This window comes from Myotis myotis, unplaced genomic scaffold (assembly GCF_014108235.1).
Source record: "Myotis myotis isolate mMyoMyo1 unplaced genomic scaffold, mMyoMyo1.p scaffold_m19_p_8, whole genome shotgun sequence".
In the NCBI taxonomy this organism is placed as follows: Eukaryota; Metazoa; Chordata; class Mammalia; order Chiroptera; family Vespertilionidae; genus Myotis; species Myotis myotis.
The window spans coordinates 35,068,780-35,074,867 of record NW_023416390.1 but is presented as its reverse complement, the minus strand read 5'-3'; positions in this window follow the sequence as shown (position 1 = coordinate 35,074,867).

The following is a 6,088-nucleotide window of genomic DNA, read 5'->3' as shown; positions in this document are numbered from 1 at the left end:
CCACTCCTTATCACTCCGAACATGAAAAAAGTGGGCCTTGCATCTCCAACAGGAAGGTGTGCTATCTGCTTTACCTCCTCTGCAGGAGGAAGGAAGATTTTCTTCTTGCCCAGCAACAAGCCCAGCCAATGGAAAACACCACAGCTCAGCCAATGAGAAACTATCATCACCCTGAACTCTTTCCTTCAATGAACTTTCAATTTTCTTTGCTTATGAGGTCCTTGCCCCATGTTCCTTTCTATAAAAGCCTTCCTCAGAGTATCTCTCTGCTTGCTAGACGAGATGCTGCCTGGTTTATAAATAATTTAATAAAACCAATTAAACAGGATAAAACATTTTACAAACTTTATGTCTCTCAAAATGTCCATGGCAGATATACATTAGAGCTCACATCCTGTGAAGGAACCAGCCAAGACCCAGCTGAGAGGGGAGGGTAGGATCTGAGGCCTGGGAAGGCCCCAGCTAGTCTCTGGAGGAATGCTCAGAGGCCGCAGGGGATGTCAGGTGGGGAACAGGTGAAAATGTCACTCTATCACTGCTGCATTTTCAGCAGTGACAGCTGGGAAGCCACTTATGTCTTCACCACAGGGCGCTGGGGAATAAAGGATGGGGCTCACAGAGGTTTGTCAGATCTCCAGGCATGAAGAAGTGCTGTTGACCTTAAAACTAAAGGTCAGTTTTACCAGCATAATGGGTTTACATGAGAACAGCCAGAATTGCAATTCAGAACAAGCAAGCTATAGTAAAAGCTATAAGCAAAGTCCAATAAACAAAAGAGAGGAACGTTATTTTATGGGAAAAAAGGAGAAAGTGGGAGAGGTTGAATCAAAGTCCATTGGAGACAACGGATAGTTCGGGGAGATGACAGTTTTTCACTGGCTGAGTTGCTGGGGCATCTGATATCTTGTAGGAGACACGACATCCATCTTTTCCTATGGGGTCTATAACTAATGCTTCTTTCCTGTGAACAATTCTATTGGGGTCTTTGACAATTCTTTCTGTAACTGACATGACAGGTTGTGTGAGAGCTCCCCCTTCTGGCCTCCTGACTCCATTTTGGTGTGGTTTCTTTTTATTAATTTTCACTTAATTTTATTAAGTTTCTTTAATTAATTTTCATTTATTAATTTTCCATTTTTGTATATCATAAAATGGAAAAATGAGTGGCAAGGTGACATGAGTAGTACAATGGCATTTTTATAAAATAGTCTGTTTAGATAGAGATAAGTTTCCAAACTATCAGAAAATATTTACCAGTGTATTGTATTAGTTGGCCAGGGCTGACTGAAGAAAGCACGGTAACTGGAGTGGCTTAAACAAACGAAATGTATTGTCTTGTAGCTCTGGAGGCTGAAAGCCCTAGATCACAGTGTGAGCAGAGCTGGCTCCATAAGGACTCTAGAGCTAAATATGAGAGATGCAGTACCTTCTAGAAGAACTCACAGAGTACTTTCCCCAGTGAAGGCAAAAATTCCTTATACAGAACACAAAAGCACTAACCATAAAGGACAAAAAGGATACATTGGATTACATTAAAATTTAGAATTTCTCTTCAAGTGACACCATTAAAAAGACAAGCCATAGAGTGGAAGAAGATATCTGCAATACGTATATCCCACGAAGAATTCGTATCCTGAACCTGTAAAAACCTTATCCATCAACAAGAAAAGGCAGAAATTCCCAAAAGAGAATCCAGCACCAGACGGACAGGCCATGCACCAAAGAGGTGATTCGAAGGACAAGAAACACATGAAACATGCACCTCCTTGCTAGTCATCAGGGAAAGGCCAGAGGAACCACAACATGACATCCCTTCACACACATCAGAATAGCTTAAATAGCAAGAATGGGAAATACCCAGCCTATGGGGCACTGGCAACTCTCAGACCACTGAGGGCAGTGAGCACTGGTGCGTTGGCTTTTGGGAGTTGGTGCTGTCTCCTAAAATTGAACAAATGCGGTCCAACTCTGGGTGTAAATATACATATAGTCACACACACAGAAGTACTTATCATTCCACAACTTACGTTTTTTAAAATATGTTTTCATTGATTTTAGAGAAAGGAAGAGAAAACAAGAGAGTGAGAGAGAGAAACATCGATGTAAGAGAGCAACATCAGTCAGCTGCCTCCTGCACGCCCCCCACTGGGGATCAAGCCTTCAACCCAGGCACCTGCCCTAACTGAGAATTTAACCAGTGACCTTTGGTGCATGGGATGGTGATCAACCAACTGAGCCACACCTGCCAGGGCACAACTTGTGTATTTTTAGCTTCATACCATGCTTTTTTTAAAAAAATATATATATATATTTATTGATTTCAGAGAATAAAGGAGAGAGAGAGAGAGATAGAAACATCAATGATGAGAGAGAATCATTGATCGGCTGCCTCCTGCAAACCCCACACCAGGGATGGAGCCCGCAACCCGGGCATGTGCCCTGACCAGGAATCAAACCGTGACCTCCTGGTTCATAGGTCAACTCTCAACCACTGAACCACACCAGCTGGGCTTCATACCATAGTTTTTTTGTTTTTTTTTTCATACCATGTTTTGAAATCTATGCATATTGCTATGTAGAGATCCATAGTGTTGACTCTAATAGGTGCATAGATATTCATATATAAGAATATTTCACATTATTTATCCAGTTTCCTATTGCTGGGCATTTAGCTTGCTTCCCATCATTTGCTGTTACAAACAGAGCTGCAGTAAACACTGACAAAAGCAATCTAGGGTACAGGTAAGAGGTTTCTCCAGGGCCTGCCCCCAGAGGAGAAAGTGCTGGTCGATGAAGCAGACACATTTCCAACTTTGCTAGAATTACCAGATTGGTCTTCTAGGTGGTTATACTATTTACCATGCCAATAAGCAGTATGTAGCAGTTTGAATATCTAGTAACCTCCTGGTATTGGGTATGAAATGGTCTCCCATTGTGGTTCTAATTTGCATTTCCCTGAATGCATTAATTTGCATTTCCCTGAATTTGTGCATCCCTTCTTATGTCTCTTGGCCATTCAGACTTTTCCTTCTGGGAATGGCCTCTTTATATCTTTTGCCCATTTTCCATTGAGCTGTTTATCCTGCCACCAAAATCACCTTATTCTTATAGTTTTATATATAAAACTATAGCTAGATAACTTATATATAAAACAAATGCAGCCCAAAGTCAGAAGGCAAAAATGAAAATTAGAGCAGAATTAAATGAAATAGAGAACAAAAATACTATACAAAATTATAATGCAACAAAAAGCTGGTTCTTTGAAAAGATTAATAAAATTGACAAACCTCTGGCTAGGCTCACCAATAAAAAAAGAGAAAATACTCAAACAAAATCAGAAATGAAAGAGTAGTTACAATGGACACCACAGAAATACAAAGGATCATACAAGGGTACTATGAAATACTATATGCCACCAAATTCAACAACCTAGGAGAAATGGACACGATCTCAGAAATATATACACTCTGCCCGGTTGGTATGGCTCAGTGGTTGAGCACTGACCTATGAACGAGGAGGTCACGGTTCAGTTCCTAGTCAGGGCACATGCCTAGGTTGCAGGCTGGATCCCCAGTGTGGGGCATGCAGGAGGCAGCCGATCAATGATTCTCTCTCATCATTGATGTTGCTATCTCTGTCCCCGCTCTCCCTTCCTCTCTGAAATCAATAAAAATATATTTAAAAACAACAACACAGAGCTCATGTTAAAGGGCGAATCTGGAGCTGAGAAGTGATAAATTCATTATTGGCACCAGTAATAACAACTTTCTATAATTCTAACATCTGTGTCAACTGTCCACCACTTGCAATCGATTGGTTTTTGTCTTCATTCCGAGTCAAGTTTTCCTGTTTCTTTGCATACCTGGCAATTTTTGCTTGGATGCCCAACATTGAATTTTCCCTTGTCAAGTGGTGGATATTCTGGACTCCTAGAAATATCCTTGCGCTTTGTTCTGGGGCACAGCTAGGTCACTTTGACACAGTTTGATTCGTCTGGCTCTTGCTTTTTTTTTTTTTTTTTTAAATATATTTTATTGATTTTTTACAGAGAGAAAGGGAGAGGGATAGAGAGTTAGAAACATCAATGGGAGAGAAACATCTATCAGCTGCCTCCTGCACACCCGCTACTGGGTATGTGCCCGCAACCAAAGTACATGCCCTTGACCGGAATCGAACCGGGGACCCTTGAGTCCGCAGACCTACGCTCTATCCGCAGAGCCAAACCAGTTAGGGCGTGGCTCTTGCTTTTAAGAGCGGAACAGACCTAACTGGTTTGGCTCAGTGGATAGAGCGTCAGCCTGCCGACTGAAAGGTCCCAGGTTCGATTCCAGTAAAGGGCATGTACCTTGGCTGTGGGCACATCCCCAGTAGGAGGTGTGCAGAAGGCAGCTTGATGTTTCTAACTATCTATCCCCCTCCCTTCCTCTCTGTAAAAAATCAATAAAATATATATTTTTTTAAAAAAGAGCAGAACAGTGCTCACATTAGGGCCAGTTACTTCCACTGCTGACCAACGCCTTCTGTGTACTCTATCTAGAGTCCCGTTCCGGCGTGGCTGGTGGGAACAGGCCCAGTTCCCAGGCAGAGGTGAGCTACAGCCCAGGTAGTGTCCTCACACAGGTGCTGGCCGGTGCGTTGCCGAGCGCTCTCTGGGAAGCTCTCTCCTCTCCAGCACTCCGTCCTGAGAACTCTAGCTGCTTTGGTCTCCCTGGACTCTTGGCTCCATCTCCTCAACTCAAGGACTCTGCCAGGCTCTACATCAGGCCCCTCCCTAGACACTCTCTCCAGGCAGAGCTGGGCCACTGTGGGGCTCACCTTACTCGTTATCCCCTCTCAGAGATCACTGCCCTGTGAGGTCTGGTATGAAAGCCATCCTTTCCTATATTTTGTCTGGTTTAGTTGCTGTTGTCCAGGTGACAGTGTAAATAAATCTGATCCCTGTTACTACAGCCTCGCCAGAGTCAGGAGTCTCCTGGGATGCCCAGCAAACATCCAAATGGAAATACTGAGAAGATACTGAGATGTGCATTTTTGGAGTCTCAGGAAGAAGCCAGGCAGGAAGAATACATTTGGGAGTCTTCAACAAATAGATAGTATTTAGATCCGCGAGGGTGGCTGAGGTCACCATGGAGTGAGTGTGGATGGAGAAGAGGACCAAGGACCAAGCCCTGGGTTACTTCAAGTTTAGATGTTGAGATGAGTAGAGTCCCTTAAAGGAGACTGAGAGGGAGGGGTCAGTGAAACAAGAAACAAGCCACTTTGCTGCCATGGAAACCTAAAGAGGAAAATGCTGCAAGGAGGCGGGAAAACTGTATTAAAGTCTCCAATTGGTCGAGCTAGATGACATGAGAATTGGCCACTCTCTTGGCAACCTGGACATCACGGTGTCCTTGCAGGAAGTACTTCAGCTGAGCAAGTGAGCAAATGGTGGGGCTGAAAGCCTGCCTCCTGTGGCTTCAAGGAAACCCAGAGAAAAGGATGGGAGACAGCCAGTTTAGGACACAGTTTCCAGTAATTTTACTCTAAAGGATGATGGAAACATGGGGTCACCAGAGGAAGACATGGGGGAGGGGTTGAAAGGGCGAGTCATCGTGGGGCCTACGTGGGCCGGCCGCCGGGCCCCATGAGGCACAGCCTGACCACGCTGCTGGCGGCCTCAGGCACCGACTCCCCAGCCCACGACAGGAGCCTGGCGCAGGCCACCACCCGCCCGCTGCCCCCGCTCGCCCAAGGAGATGGAGGAGGAGGCGATCGCCGGCGCCCCCGGGGACGAGACGGAGGACGTGGACTTCCTGTCTGGGCTGGAACTGGTCAATCTGCTGGACCCCTGGCAACTGGACTGGCCCCTGGAGCCCGGGCTCAGCTCGCCCTGGGGGGGGGGGGGGCCTAGGACTGCACTCTCCATCTTGCCCTGGGTCCTCCATTTTTGGGGCGGCCGCCATGTGCTCAGGAGAGTACCTTCTTCCCGGAAGCCCAGGCCCCTGCTGGCCACACCCGGGATTTCTTTAACCAATGTCAATCAAGGGACGTGCGCGCCATAGAGATGACCACATCCTGTGTAACAAGACCCGACTCCCGCCTGGCCAAT